Source organism: Notamacropus eugenii, chromosome 3 (assembly GCF_028372415.1).
Source record: "Notamacropus eugenii isolate mMacEug1 chromosome 3, mMacEug1.pri_v2, whole genome shotgun sequence".
Taxonomy (NCBI): Eukaryota; Metazoa; Chordata; class Mammalia; order Diprotodontia; family Macropodidae; genus Notamacropus; species Notamacropus eugenii.
In genome coordinates, this window is record NC_092874.1 from 74,013,524 (window position 1) to 74,030,666 (window position 17,143).

General features: G+C 38.4%; 1 pseudogene; it reads right to left on the reverse strand.

Moving 5' to 3' along the window:
• Positions 1–15,803: 15,803 nt before the first annotated feature.
• On the reverse strand, positions 15,804–16,150 carry LOC140531163 (small ribosomal subunit protein uS10-like; annotated as a pseudogene).
• Between the last annotated feature and the right edge of the window lie 993 nt (positions 16,151–17,143).

Here is a 17,143-nt window from a genome sequence, read left to right on the forward strand (position 1 = left end):
GTTGGCTTGGGCTCTCCTTTGCTACAAACATCAATGTATTCATTTTCTGAACATAAAACATAATGACTTATAATGGCATTCCTCTCTACAGCTCACTCTCTCTACTGGCTAGATCCAAGGTACTAATGGAATTTGAGCCATTTTCTTTTATTATTCATAGTAATAATCAGGGATAGCCCTTAGGCAAAGTAGTTAAATAGATGATCTGTGTTTGGTATTCTCTCATCCATGCCTGACCCCCTGGCAGGGCCAAATTCTCAGTGTTTCTTTCTTTGCCATCCAACCCCAAAAGTTATTTGTGACATGACATAAGGGCCTCAGAAACTAATTATTACTAGGATATTAATAGCTAATAATGGATTGATTAATGACTATCCCTACAATGGGTATTTGTATCTTTAACAGGGGACTTTTGTCTTTACCCAAAATATATGATTAACTCAGGACCTACAGCGGTTCAGTGGGGGAAATAATTTGAAGACAGTGTTTGACTTTTGAGTGTTTCTCATTTGGTCAAACACTTGTTTCCATCTCCTCGTACTATGCTTAATCTGGCTTCTAATATTCCTGGGATCTGTAATCTCATCAGTGTCAGTATTCTCTTCAATGATGCAGATTACAACCCATTCATATGGATCCATGTGGTATGACTTGTCCATGTTTTCCCATAAGATTGTCACAGAGGATACCATCCAATAGACTATGGCCTTTCTCATATTCTCTCAACAGCTCATGAGGCATACATCCTTTATTCCTTATTCTTACCAAGTGACCAGCCAATCTTCTTTTTTAATCAAACATGAAAATTCCTTAATCACATCCTTTCCTCCATTTCTCCTGCAAAATTCTTAGTTTGCAATGTATTATATAATGTTCATATCCCCCATGCACTTCTCTTTTGAGGGGTAGGTGGCACCAACAATAGAATACTGAGCCTGGAGTCCAGGAATACCTGAGTTCAAATCTGGCTTCAGATACATGCTAACTTTGTGACCTTGGGCAAGTCACTAAAACCTCTGTTTGCCTCAGTTTTTTCAACTGAAAAATGGGGATAATCTCAGTACTTATCTCACAAGGCTAGTGTGAGGATAAAATGAGGTAATATTTTTAAAGTGCTTGGCACATAGTACGTGTTATATAAATGCTTATTTCCTTTCCTTCCCATCTTTGAGTGATCTTTGGATTCAATTCTTTAGGAACAATTGTATGCCATTACCCACAATTATAAATGACCAGAAGATCCATGTACCATTTTAAAACCTTTCCTCAAAGTTCTGCTACACCTATGTAAAAATTATATGAAATTCCTTAAAATATATAAAAGCAGAGATAATACTTTTCAATAACCTTTAGATTATTAACATCATATAAGAAATAAAGCAAGAGAGATACATATTCACCTAAGGTATATGCTACCATGTCTTCTTCAGCATCATGGAAGAGATCCAACATAAAATCCAAGTTGAAGATAGATTCCACATAGATTGTGAGGTCCTTAAGATAATCCTGTTTACAGATATCCTTGATTTGATTGAATCAATCCTCAGAATACTACTGAACCTCCAAAATGAGGCTCAGTATCAAAATAATTTGCCTTAACTATTTAAACAGGGAAAACCAAGTAGAAAAATAATGTCTGTGACACAAAATACGATATGCATTTGGACAAATCACCCACAGGACCAGTTCATCAGTTTGTATACCTTGGATAAACACTAATCATCAGCAACGATGATTAATAATGAACTAGACCCAGAAGCAAAAAGGAAGAAGAGGACATGGAAGATTGCCTTTGGGGAAATACATAAAGTTTTTAACAACTGTTTCCCCCGAAACAGTGGTCTACCTCTTTAACATCATTATTCTCCTTGTAATAAGTCTGTATAATAAAATAGCAAAGTATGAATATAAATATAATCTTTACTTTTAAATAAAAGGAAATTTTATATTATATTAAGAGAACAGAAATTGATGTCATTATAAAACCACAGAAATGAAAAATCATGGAGTTAGAAGAGACTTTCAAGGCCATTTAGTCCAACTGCTTTTCCAATGGATGAATCCACTCTATGACTTGGTAAGCTGTCATTGACAATTTCAGACTATTGGTTGCCTCATAAATAAAATGAAGCTAATAATCATTCCTATCCTCTCTATTTCATAGGAAAGTGAGTCAAGAAAACCACTTTGTAAACTGTAAAGCACTATGGAAACATTAACCATCATTATTATTGTTGACTGTCTCCAGTAATAGCAGCATGTCCTGGGGTAGTCCATTCATTTTGTTTAGATATTTTCTGTTCCTATGGATGCTTCTACAAAGGAGGTGACGTGAATTAAATAGCATTCTACTCTAGATTACATAAGTAGATACATTACTTCAACATACCGTCCCTTTTGAGGGGGCAGGTAAACTAACTTAGTCTGCAATAAATTTGATTTTATCAATCAACAAGCATTTGTTAAATGCTGACTCTGTGCCAAGGCCCGTGGCAGGTGCTGGAACACAAAGACAGATGAGCCACGGAACATGTCCTTAATGGGCTTAGATTCTAATGAAGTGGACAAAAGGAACACATATAAGACACATAAGTCAATTTGACCATTAGGGGAATTCTCCCCCACAAGTATCACCCTCCCCCCCAACCCTTTCCTTATACTCACTTGATTAGCCAGGGGCTATCACTGGAATTTTATAATAAAGAAATTCTATAAAGATGGATTGAACTATGTCAACAAATGAGTAAATTGCAAGATTTCAGAGTTGGAATTAGGTGTTGCTTTGGCCTGCAGGGAAGTATAAAAACCAAGCTTCACTGGTGCCCAGGGGAGCCATTCAGACAGCCTTTGTTATTCCAGGTCTTAAACCTCAACCCATTCAAAGATAACTTAACTACACCTGTACAGACAGGCCAACTGGAACCTCAGATAGTGGTGCATGAATTCTTGACTGAGGACCTGCTGAGACCATCAGCTGGAACATAAGGGCATCCAATTAACAATGCTCCATGAATTGTATCCATCCTACACTGCCTGGTTTGCCTTCTTCCTACTGTAGCTCAGCTCTGCAGTATTGTTAGCTTTTCAGCATTTCATGGGCTACATACTTTAGCCTGTCAGTCAATGAGTATTTATGATGCACTTACTATGTTTCAGACATTATGTTAAGTGATATGAAGAAAAACAAAAATATTCCCTTCCCTTAAGGAGGTCACATTCTAATAAGGTAGATAACATGCAAACAGCTTCGTACATACAAATCATATAAAGGATAAATTAAAAATACAAAGACAGGCATTTCTGGAATACCTACTATGTTAAATCCTTCACAAATCTTACCTCATTTAAGATTATGGGAGGCTATTAGCAGTGGGATGGAGGTTGGGGTGAGACTGGGAAAGACTTCTTGCAGAAAATTTGAGTCAAGTCTTGAAGCCAAGGAAGCCAGTGTGCCCATGGCCATAACATGTTTGTTTGTGAGTATATACATATAGGTAAGGATATATGGTAAGTAAAACAATTTGCTTTCTTACTTGTAGGGCATCTTAACAAATGTCTGCTGAAAAAGACCAGCAGCAGAGATTTCATGCTTTAAAATTTTGCCCCAGTGGCTCTGATCCTCCACCATAGCCATTTATGTATTTTTCAATCTGATGTCTCCTCAGAAAAACACAAAGACAGATCTGAATTCCCACCCAATTTAAACTCTGATTAGGAAGGATGGAAAATGATTTTAAAATAACTTGATTACATGAAATCACAAAAGGCATCCCCATTTCCCCTTCCGCATTCATCTTCACACATGTACTCAATCCAGTTCTCCAATTATGACCCACTGGTTAGCAGGGGAAAAGAAGAAAAAAAAAAGAGCCTCTCTTCCTGATTTAGTGAAAGGCCCATTTTAATGTGATTCAGGTCAAAGTTTCCTTTTCTCTGTCAAATGAAATTACGTAACCAACCCCTGAAATAGGATTACGAAATGAGGAAGATAATAGCATTTCCAATAATTAATGAGTCTGGTAGACTTGGCCTATGCGATGGATCATTCATACAGATCTTTATTTATGCTGTAGCCAAAAATAGGTGTGAGAGAGACAGACAGCCCAGCATCAGTTTGGGTTTGCGCAGTCATGGGAAGATGGGAAACCTTGCCAATAGTGCTCTGTAACCAGTTTCCACAAAATGCTTACTTCATGGCAAAGTTGTTCTTAAGAATTTGTGTTTTTCTTACCCCCTCCCCATGGGCAAGAACAAAAACAGGAACAGCTCTAAGCTTGGTTGAGCAGGTCTGTTTCCTCTAGGCTGCTCCCGAAGACTAAATACTAATCACAAATTGGATCAGTTCCTTTGTTTTCATTTAACATCATCTTCAGAAGAACACTTTTAATAATCATAGGCCCCTCTTTGTGTCTCGGACTTAAGTAGGGGGTATTGATTGACTAGTTAGAACTTCCGTGCCTTATGAATTGTTCTCTAGAGGTGATGAAATGGGGAAATCAATGTGCTTATTTGCGTTTATGTTCAGTCTATAGAGTGAATTGGATTTTTTAACTCCAGAGACAAAGGGATATTTTAGAATACCATTAGGTAAGGAGTGTAATAAGAGAAGCCAATCACATCAGGAAGTTACTTCAAGTATCTATGAATACACCATAAGCAGTAACTTCAAAAGAAAATCACTCTCTTCTCAATAATGGTTAAAAGATCTACATAAAAATGTAGAGGGAAAAAACAACAAATTGCATCTCCCTTATTATTTACTGATAATTTCTTTCTCTTAATTAGTTTTATCAATATCTCTTCCCAATCATTTCTATCATTCCACCTGTACTCTGGTCATCTTTCTCATCCCCCATCCCACCAGAAAGTAGATTCTGTCCCTGGAGAAAGTGAAATTTTACCTTATCTTGCCTAGAACCTGGCTACCATGCCACTTCCCAATCATTTCCAAACCCAAAAATGCTGCCTTTTCATAATCTTTCTCCATTAGAATGTAAGTTCCTTGGGAGCAGAGATGGTCTTGCTTGCTTATAAATATAAGTATTGCTGATGCTTGGCAAGCACAATTCCTGGCACATAGTGAACGTTAAATAAGAGCTTTGTCATTCATTCTTTCATTCATCTCATTCATTCAACAATGATTTGTTGTATACCTACTCTGCGTAAGACACCATGTTAGCTATGGGAATACAAAGACAAGATAGTTTCCACATTCTTCTGAATCTGGCATTTTCCTTGTTACGGAAAAATGACAAATACTAATAGTTCCTATTTATCTCGTGCTATTCATTGGTTTAAGAAAGCACTTCACAAAGCATTTTGAAGACATCATCTCACTTGACTTGGAAAGAATGATTTAGGTACTTGCTTGAACACTCCAAGCTGGCTGACTATTTGTCAGGTATATCATAGTGGGGAACCTTTCTCATGTACCATTTGAATTAGGTGGTCTCTAAGATCTTTCAGCTCAGAAAAGGCTACAATTCTGTGAATGGCATGTAGCATAAGCCTGAGGATTCTGAATAAGGGCTAAATGATCAGATTTGTTTCTAGAAATTCCCTATGATACCAAACCATAAGACTCTTTCCTTTCTCAGTTCCCCATTCCACTCCAAGAAGATGAAGTAGCAAGCCTGTTTGCACACCATGCCATTCCAGGAACCAACAGAACATCTTACCACCAAGGGGAACTGAATGGAAGATTAACAAACACCAGCTTCTGTAAATATGCTATATAAAGTCTCCAAATTGCACTCATATCTTAATGTAACTGAAAAAACATGAAATGCCCAAGAGAAATGATCTATGTAATATCCTTGGGCTTTGATCCTCAGGTAAACAAAACCCTCTCCAGGAAACAAAGTGCTTTCCTTTATGTCTGGTGATGGTGAATACAAGAGAGGAAACTGCCCAGGGGCAGCTGTGAAGAAGTCTGGTTTCATTGAGAACCCAAACTGGGAAATGCACGCCCCATATTTAGTTGTTTCTCTACCAACCACATGGATGGAAGTGTAAATAAGAGCAGAAAACAAAGTAAAGATAATGGTCAGGAGGGGCTAAAGGCAGAGGAGAGGGAAGCAAAATGCAAAGGGATGGAGGGGTCTTTGAATTCACAGAAACAAAATCGCAGAGCTGAGGAGGTCATTCCCCTATTAAAAGATCTTTAGTTATTCTTTATTGTCTCTAGAATATGATGCAAAATGTTCAGCTTTTAAAGACCTGCAGAAAATAGTCCTCACTTACCCCTCCAGATTGATTTCAGTTATATAACATCTCTTCATGTTCTTTATGCCAAAATGACTTGTTAGTTGTTTCTTGTATAAAGCATTTTATCTCCTGCCCATATCCTTTCATACAGCTGGTTCCTCATGGCTAGAATGCCTGCTCTCTGCCATCTCTGCCTCATAGAATTCCTTTGTTGTTGTTCAGTTGGTGTCTGATTCTTTGTGACCCCATTTGGGGTTTTCTAGGCAAAGACATTGGAATAGTTTACCATTTACTTCTCCAGCTCATTTGACAGATGAGGAAACTGAGGCAAGCAGTGTGAAGTGACTTACTGAGGGTCACATAGTTGGTAAGTATCTGAGGCCAGATATGAACTAAGGAAAATGAGTCTTCTTGACTCCAGGCTTGGCATACTAACCACTGGAACACCTATTTGCCCTAAAAACAAAACTTTGTTTTTGTGGTTCAGTCATGTCCAACTCTTCATGATGCATTTTGGGGTTTTCTTGGAAAAGATATTTGAGTGATTTGCCATTTCCTTTGCCAGATCATTTAGAAGATGAGGAAACTAAGGCAAATAAGGTTAAGTGACTTTTACAAGGTCACACATCTATTAAGTGTCTATGGCCCTATTTGAACTCAGGTCCTCCTGATTCCAGGCCCAGCACTCTATCCAGTGCATCACCTAACCAGCCCCTAGCTTCCTTCAAAGTATGCCTTCAAAGCAGGCCTTGTCCTATCTCTTCTAGTTATGAGAGCACTCTCTTTTCTGAAATTATCTTGTATTACTTGTATTGTTTGTATTGCCTCACCCACGTTCATGTCGTCCAATTCTCCCCCTTACCCTCAACCAAATAGAATATTAAGTTCCTTGAAGGCAGGGATTGTTTGAATTTCATCTTTATTATTTTTTTTAATCCCCAGTACTTTGCATGTGTTTGCTGATTTGAATTGAGTTCAATTGACTTAGAGTTTGAAGGGATCATTGGAGTTATCTATACCAATCTCCTACCTAATCCAAAAAGTGTTTTAGGACATTTTCAATTTTGTTTAAAAAGGTACTTTTTTCCAAATGCTAAGTGGTAGGTTCTGTGAATAAGACCTGCCATTTTTAACTCATTCCCAAGAACATGCTTTGCATGGTGAGAGGAATATAGACTTCGAACTAGCAGGGCCCTGAAAAGTGACTTAGTCTAGCTTCCTTATTTTACAGGTGAACATTCTAGCACCCAGAGAAGCAAAGGGCTGTTCAATCTAGAATTCTGCCATAGCTCACCGTATACAAGCTATTAACGAGCCACCACCCTAAAATTAGGGTTGATTCATTGGGCCCACTCTATCTCTTCCATGTACTCATATTTCTATTAAGAAATATTGAAATGGCTTTTATACAAAATTTGAGGCTGTTTCTAGATAGCGCTTGCCCTCTGCTAGTGTTAGACTAGGTATAAACCACACAAAGGAAATAAATGAAGCAAATGAGAATAAATCTCTTTTGTTTTTAACCAGAATGATGAATATTTAGGTGGCGTACTAGGAAAAGCCTATATTGTCTCTAATTTCACTGATATGATTCAATAGTAAGAGCATTTATGGATATATATATATGTATATATATATATACAAACATTACTAAATATTCTGAGCCACAGTGTCATCAACCCAGAGGATAAAAACAGAGTCAGTGAGAAGAAGGGGGAGTGAAAATTGTGTGGATTGGTATTTTTTTTTTAATTATTTGCAAGGCTGGTAAAATATATGCTCTGTGTTTTGATTTCAATCAGAAATAGAAGTCTTTTCTCTCCACTGCATTTCGGCATTTCTTAGTGCAGTCAGGTTTACAGAATTTCATTCCATTTAAACTAGTCTTATCTTACAAGCAAAAGTGGCAGCTCTGAATGAAATAAAGAATATTTTCTTGAGGCAAGAGCAATAATTATTTCCATTTTTCATTAGAGTAACCCATTAAGCAGCAAGGATCAGGGGAAACTTAAAGTTATGAAATAAAATTGCCATTAAAGCAAAAATAAACTAATGAAAGGAAATACGTAAATAGAATGAATGCTTCAAAGGGAACAAAAAACCTAATAAAGATAATAATCATTAATAATAAATATTTTGCATTTCTATCTTGCCTTACATCTAGTAGTCTTAAGACTCAAAAGCAAATGAGAAAACAGATGCACTCCATGGGAAAATAACTCAGAGAGAAGGGAATAAAAGGACATGAGAATCCAAGGACTATTTTTCACCTGGCTTTGAACCCTTTCCTCCTACGTCTCAACAACCAATAGATGAGCTTCATGATCCAATAGTAAGCAGCCCCACAAAAGTAGAGAGAGTATGAGAAAGCACATTAAGGGAAAATCTTATGGCAAACTTACAGAAGTATGTGGAGATGAGTCACACTGGTAAAGTAGGCACAGATGAGCTGTAATGTGCATTGTTGAAAGGACTACCATGGATGAGAGCACAAACTGATTTGAGTAGTGCAATCTTTTGAATCCAGCTGAGATGTGACTTTCTTGGAAGGTCTTTACTCTTAGTGAGTTTTCCACTTTCAGTAAGTTCCTTTGGGCCATCAAACAAGACAAGATCTGTGTGTTCAGGCCAAAGATGATAATGGATGTATGTTTTGGAAGGAACATACTCCTTTGCTGATCTGCTTCTTTTTCATTGAGGGCTATGGTGTCTTTGAGTGGAACGCCTAGAAAAGGATGAAAAATAAAAAGAAAACATAGTAAGCTACCTCCTGCCTGCAGCATAGACCAAAGCCAAACTCATCCTAAGCCAGACAGGAGAACTGGAAACTACAAAACACATCTGACATGCCAAGTTGTAGCTCTCCATAAATTAAAATTATGAAAATCTCCTTTTCACGAAATTTTCTTCACATATGCCTGTGGATTCTATTTTAAATGCAGGCACATACCCTTATCAAGGGAAAATGCTGCATCTACATGGGAATTGGGAGTAGAATCTTAAATTCCAACTTGACCTAAACAGGATAACTGTTTCTTTAAAAAAATCCCCAAAATGCATGTTGATTCCTAAAGCAAGGCACTCTCCTTATGAGTGAAAATACCTGGGAGAAAATTAGATATTTGAAAGCAACTTGGTTCTCAGATCTGTCATGTGCTGACTTTGACCATGACTGTATCAGTGTATATGCATAGTCATCTGCTAAAAGATACCAGACTCCCAGTCCACAAGTTTTCTCATCACTTGGAGGCTATACTGAATTCAAAAACTATTAGCCAGTGGTTGTCAGTCTAATACCTCTTCTCTCCCAAACTTTTCTTCGGAGCTTCCCAAATACCAAGCTAGCTCTGGCAACGCATGCATCAACCTCATTGTCAATGTGTACATCCTTGGAAAGTACACTACCAAGGTAACTGAACTTATCCACAGCATTCAAAACTTCTCCATTTGTTGTGATTGATGGTTCCAAATATGAATGGTGTGGTGGTGGTTGTTGGAGCACCTGTGTTTTTTTGGTGAAGGTCTACAGAGCCGCTGTGCTGACCTCATTGTTGTATGTCTATGAAACATGGACAGTCTACCAGCGCCATGTCAGGAAACTGAATCACTTCCACTTGAACTGTCTTAGGAAGATTCTGAGGATCACCTGGCAGGATAAGGTACCAGACACTGAAGTCCTTGTTCGAGCTGAACTGCCAAGTGTTCAAATTATACTTCAGAGAGCACAACTCCAATAGGCTGGCTACATTATTCGAATGCCAAATGTACACTTGCCAAAAAAGACTATTTTATGGAGAACTTGCATGGGGAAGGTGATCATATGGTGGCCAGAAGAAACGATACAAGGACACTCTCAAGGTCTCTCTCAAGAGCTTTGGATTTGACTGTGCAACATGGGAGACACTGGCACAGGACTGCTCAGCATGGCATGCCCACATAAGAAAAGGTGCTGTGCTCTTTGAGCAAAGCAGAGTTGAGACAGCACAAAGTAAATGCAGGATGTGCAAATTTGGGATATCCACCTCAATATTCAATAGGACTATCTCTGCCCAATCCGTGGTAAAGCATTCCAAGTTCATATTGGTCTGATCAGCCACAGTCGTACACACTGAAATTTCACTTTACAATGGTGATTTCATTTTGATCCTCTTCGAAGACAAAGGACAACAACCAACCAACCAGCCAGTGGTCATTATGGGCAACAGAAAGTGAGGCTTGAGAGTGTGTGGGGCAAATCAGCATGATCAACTTGGCTGTTCTTTTACAAGTAAAGCCTATAACTGATTCCTTGCTCTGATTTCAGAGCATAGAATTATTTCTTAAGTTTAGAGATGGTACAAATTGTATCCAGTTCTTTACAGGGTTTTCTGGGGTGACAGGTAAAAGAATAAAGGTAGGCACCGAACCTTTATATGACAAGCTTCATGTGTGACCTGTTATGCAAATATGCAAATACCATAGATCTATAAAACAATAATCCGGCTGCAAGCAAGGCACCTATTGAAAATAACAAGGCCTCTTCAGGAAGAACTCACTATAGCACTGAACAGAGTTACAACCCAGATTTTGGGACCTAGAGGAAGGGAATTAAGTGAGCTCTCCACTGTGAGTGGGGTGAGATTTTGCAGGTCCCTCTTCCCATTGTGAGTCCTTCCCAGGAACTCTATTTTGCAGAAGGGGCTCAAACCAGCCATCTTTAATTCTCAAGACTATGCTATCATATTTCAGCTATCTCCTGACTGCTTCTACAGGCCTCTTTTACCATTGATGAGTTCTTCCTCAAATTTCCATTTTGGAGAAGGGTCTAGACCAGCCTTCCTTTGTGTTCCCAGGTTAACCATCATGCTCTATATATGACCCTTCTTCCCTCCCCCTTGCTTTTCAGTTCCTCTCTAATATATTATCTTCCCCCATTAGAATCTAAGCTCCTTGAGGGTGAGGACTATCTTTTTGCTTGTATTTGCATCCCCAATGCTTGGTAAAGTGCCTGGCACACAGCTCGCACTTAATAAATGTTTGTTGGCAGTCCACTAATTAATTATTCTCGCTAACTAGGCACTAAGCTCTGTTTTTTCTAATTATGGAAGGATTTTAAGTGCTATCAGTGTCCTCTAAATTTAGCAACCTGAGCACAAGCCACAGTGGCCCCATTCTAGTTATGGTTCTACCATAATCATGTTGGATGGAAAGAGTGAATGCCTCCTCTCAAAGATACAGCTGGAGAATACAGAATCCTCCCAACTTCTTGATATTCACTTCTCATTGTAGAGGGCAAAAGTTTTCTAATGATGGGAAGCATGAAGGATGTAATCCATGCCTTTATTACTGTATCTACCATGCCAGTCAACCCTGTAGGGCAATGGTTACCATTAATAGCACTCTCAAACCTTGGGAGATTAATTGCCTGCCCCGAGCATGGGACAGGGAGTGAACCGCAGGCTTTGGCCCTAAAACAATAGTCTCTTTGCACTGATCTCATCATAGTGTTTCTCTATCTCTTCATTAACCCCGCCCCCCCCCCCAAAAGCCCTTCCATCACTTTCCCTCTCCCACTGAAAATTCTTACTGCCTGGTAATCACTGCAGCCACCATAACTTCAAAGGGATAAGGGAACCACTACCCACAGCAGCCATGCTATCTTTAAGCCACTGACTAGAGTCCAGAGGCGATAATCATTTCCAACTACCTAGGAGGGGGCAGGGGGAAGAGGAAACTCTAATAATGTTAGTCAGGTACTGCTAACTACCTTATCAGCACCTGCAGATGCAAACATGCACTGACAAATACCATACCAGAGGGTAGGATAAAAGTGGAATTAGAAAATACTTCCTTAGGGTTCCCAAATGCGATATGCAACTCTAATGTAGATAACATGGAAAAACAGACAATAACTACAGCTTTGAATTCAAACATGACCTTCAAAGGGCTTTTTTTCCCTTTAGAAACACAGACTAAAAAACCCAAACCTTTGAAAGAAAAGGAACAGACAATGAGCCCCCCACTGCCCCCAAACACAGCGTACCCACAGAGGAATCACTCTCCATTATGGCCAGGCAGTGTGCTTTTATCACATTTTATTCCAGCTTCTAAAGTCTTTATCACATTCGAAAGATATCCTCCCTTTGCCACATTTTTTATCACATTCCAAAGGTATCTTATCAATATTCACTGGGTGAGCATGTGTGTATTTCTAAATGACAGCACAGAACAGCATATGATAAACTGGAAAACTGCTGCCACTCAGATCAGTGGGTGAGATAAAGAGAATGTGGCCAGCCGGAAAAAAATCAACTGGGCTTGGCTGAAATGTCGAGAGCATCTGTAATTTGGCAGGGAATGATTCATCACTGAACAAATGGACTCTCCCAGAAAGAGAAGGGAATAGGAAGTCTGAATACCTAGAGTTTCCTGGAATAGTGGGCCAAACCACAACCCAATGTCGTCTAGAGGCAAGAGAAGGTCCTTTGGTAAACTGATGTCTTTTCAAGTCCACAGTTGACTGGTACTTGTCTCCAGGGACTAAATGCTTAGAGCCACATTTCACCTGCCTCATAGGCTCTTTATACTGTGACCTTGAAACTGCGCTTTGAAAGTTCCATAGATCACAATGCAATTCTTAAAAGGATGAAGGTTTCTCTTAGCGCCCTCAACCTTGGCTACATCGCCATTTCCCTGCTCTCATGTCTGTGGATGCTTTCTGTAGAGGTTATCTCAGGGGAAAGTGAATCATTGGTGTCTCTCATATAAAACCCTCAATAGAATGAAAGGGATGAATGCTTAAGGCTCCTTTTCTTAAACAAGAACTTTTGACTGCTTTGTTCATTTCAGAAAATGACATCAGCCTCGTGAACAATCGGGTTTAGAAAGTCTTCTTGTAAAGCAATTGGATTCTATGGACTACAACGTGGTTCATCCTTTGTTGCTGAAGAAGACCATGCCATCAGAGAAATAATGACATGACTTGCACTTAACTTTGTTTTGAGTGAGGGAGGGCTGTGCAGATCACCAAACTCACTTCTTCTCCAGAGCCATCTGAATTCAGTGACCAGATATTCATCAGGATGACTGGAGATGACCCAGGATGAGGCAGTTAGGATTAAGTGACTTGTCCAAGGTTACACAGCTAGTGAGTGTCAAGTATCTGAGGTGAGATTTGAACTCAGGTCCTCCTGACTCCTGCACTGGTGCTCTATCCACTGCACCACCTAGCTGACCCATGGACTACAATAAGGCAAAAGGCAGTCAGGTGTGGAAAGTTTTCAATTGTGTCTAACTCTTCATGACCCCATTTGAGGTTTTCTTGGTCAAGACTGGAGTGGTTTGCCATTTCTTCTCCAGCTCATTTTACAGATGAGGAAACTGAGGCAAACAGGGTTAAGTGACTTGCCCAGGGTCACACAGCAAGGAAGTATCTGAGGTCAGACTGAAACTCAGGAAGAAGACTTTTCCTAACTCTAGGCCCAGTACTTTTTCCACTGTGCTACCTAGATGCCCGAGTGAGAAAAATATGGGATCATATCCCAATTCTGACCCTTAGTAACATTTATTTCATTGCTATACAACTCAAATTCCTTCAGATTTATCTACTAACTCAGATATGCAGCAATCTGCACTGGAGGAAGAAGTTTTTAATGTTGACAAAATCCTTTGTGTGTTCATATAATTACACCAATGTTAACATGGGATGGAATTTTAAAAATCCAAATCTATCCTGGATTTCATTCATGTAGTAAACTCTTAGTAAAGTAAAAAAAAAAAATCTACTGATTCAGATCCATATTTACTCCACAATGCTTAGACTTTAGTTGCCTGGCATACTAAAAAATATGTGACTTGTCCAGGGTCACACAGTTAATATGAGTCAGAGGTAGGGCTTAAATCCAGGTCTTCCTGACTATAAGGCCAGGTGTCTCCATTACATCTGAGCTGTCTATGATATTTTATATTCAACTGAAAAATTATTCTCAAATTATACAAAATTAAATGACCAGAAATAAGAGGGTAAAATCATGAGAAGATCATAAGTGGTAAAAAGTCATAGGAACTTACCACCAATAATGATATAATTGATCAAGAATCAAGTGAAATTCCTAATCTTGCCAGTCAATGATTACAAAGGTTCCAGGCTGATTCATGACCACCTTTTCAATTCTTACTCTCATATCATTACAGTTTTCTCAGATAAATCAGTGCAGAAAGATAACATCATCCTTTTTACTAGACAAACAAATCATAATACATGAGCGATTGGTTGGAAATTACTTCCTTTCCTGGAGAGCCAAACACATCTAAAAAAGTCTACAGCCACCATAGTGGTTAGATGGTTCAGTTGGTTGGTTAAAATATGGTTCTAACGAGACCGGTTATAGAACAAATCTTTATTTGGACACTAATATTTTAAATTAATTTTTTTCTTCTGAACATAAGAATCAAACCAAATTTTCAAAAAACCCTGATAATTTCCATATATAAATTAGGAAACAAACAAGATTATACATATAATTTTGATTTTATATATGTCACTTCTTGTTACTGTATACAATAAATTCAGTATTTTACTTTCAAAATCGTGCTGCTCATGTGCTCTTTCTTTTGAAGTTCCTTCTATCCTCTGTATACTTGCAAGAGTGTTTTTTTCTTCCTTTTTTGGTATCATCATTAACACTCTCTTTCTTTCCCATTCCACTTCAATTAAAAAGAACAAATAATAATAATAATAATGGCAATAATAATAATCCTTGTAAAAATAAGCCTAGTCAAACAAAACAAACCCAAAGAACGAATGTGTCCAAAAATGGATGTCTTCCTCCCCACTTTGAATCCATCATTTGTCAGGAAGACAGATCACATTCTCCACCACAGGTCATCTACAGGCATGGCTGGTTGTGGCTTTGATCAATTCTTAAGGCACTCAAGGTAATTTTTTTTCCAGTGTTGTGTCATAGTAAAAATGATTCTCCTGGTTCTGCTCAGGATTTTCTGCCTCCATTTCATACAATCCAGAGGAGAAAATGAGGCTGGTGGCTTTCCACAGCCCTCCCTCACTTAAATCCAATTCACCTGCAGGTCATGGCATCACCTTCCTGAAGTCATGGTTCTCTTCGAGAATGAAGGACAAACAACAACATTCACACACCTCAATTTCTTCAGCCATTCTTCATTTTGTAGTTCATTGCTTTGCTTTTTCCTTTCAGTTTCTTCTTTGGGATCAAAAAGGAGCTGTTCTAAGTACCATCTTCTCTCTTAAAGATAGCCAAATGACTCAGAAGATGAAGTACCAGCAGGCCCTGGAGACCTGAGTTCAAATGTGGTCTCAGAAACTAGATGTGTGACTCTGGGCAAATTTCATGTGTGTGTGTGTGTGTGTGTGTGTGTGTGTGTGTGTGTGTAACTTCTATACTTTTTCATCCATTTCACACTAGAGTGAAGTTCATTGATGCCCACTTCTCCCATCTCTTTCTTCATGTCTGTACATTCTTCTTGTCATCTGCCTCAAGTATGAGAAATAGCTAGGTCTACCTCCTTCTTCCTCCTTTATGCACCAGGCTATTCCTTTTTTTAATGCTTGCAATTGCTTTATTAAAAGAGATGGCTGATTAGGCATTTACAATGGTGACTTCAATGTCTAGCCCTGGTTCAATGTTGATAGAAGCAATCTGTTTAACAATTTCAGAAGGACTGTGCAAATCAATAAGGTATTTGTGGATTCTCATCTGGAACAGATCCCAAGTCTTTGAATCTTCACCACAAGAAGTTTTTCTAGTTGTGATTCCAAGTGTCTTAGTGGGCATTTGAACAGGTTCCTTCACTTTCACGTTCTTTTCTTTGGCTTCTCTAATTAAGTCAGCACACACTTTCTGGAGTGATTTCACATTGTGCCTGGTGAGGGTAATTTGGATTCTCTGGGCTCCACAAGTGTCTTGATGGTGTCTTTGAATGCCATGACTGTGAAGCAGCTTCAGTAACTCTGGAGGAGGAAAGGCAGGTACTGACAACTCCATATGGCTGTAGATGTGACACCTTCACCAAAGAGGTAACCTCCTCTTTCCTTACCCTCTTCAAACATTCAGAACAAAATTCATGTATCCCCAGGTCCTCTCTTTTTCTCATTTAATTTCTTCACTATTCATTGAAGATATTAAGGTTCTGAATCTAGATACAGCTTTTCTCCATTTCTTATGTATTAATGCATTCATGTATAGCTCCTTCCAACTGATAAAATAGATTTTTTTTCTAGATTTTTCCTTAGCCTTTGGGTTTTCATATGAAAATTCTTACTTAGCTCTGGTATTTTTATGAGAAATGCTTAAAAATCCTCAATTCCATTAAAAAAGCCATTTCTGTGCCCTCATCCTCCTTCCATTGGCTCACACTGAGTTTTGCATAGTTAAATTATTCATGATTTCAAGCCCATATTTTTTGCCTTTTGGAATATTTTATTCCAAAATCTCCTTTCATGATAGTCAAATTGGCTAGATTTTATGAAATTCTGATTGTGATATCATAGTATTTACACACCATAGCTTCTGGAAATATTTTTTTTCTTTGATGTGGAAGCTCTGGATTTTGGTTAAAACATTTGAATTTTCTTTCTTGAGATGTGGCATCTGGATTTTTTTGAAATCAGATACCTTACATTTTCTTTTTTCTCCCAATCTTTCGACTTTGTTCTAATATTTCTTACTGTCTCACAAAGCCACTGATTTTGGGGGTGATTGGAGTTTATTCAGATTTTCAGGGTTTCCATAACTGGGGTAAGGTGTACTGTTTTCTCTGCTCTAAGCTCTTTATTCTACTTCAATTTTTTTTCCCTCCAGACTGTCATTGTTTTTTAAAAAAATACCTTTACTTCATTTCTTCTAGGTATTCATATAATTGTAAAAAATTTAATTATCCTTTGAGTCTCTGTCATCAGTTCTCATGGTGTTACTCTTTT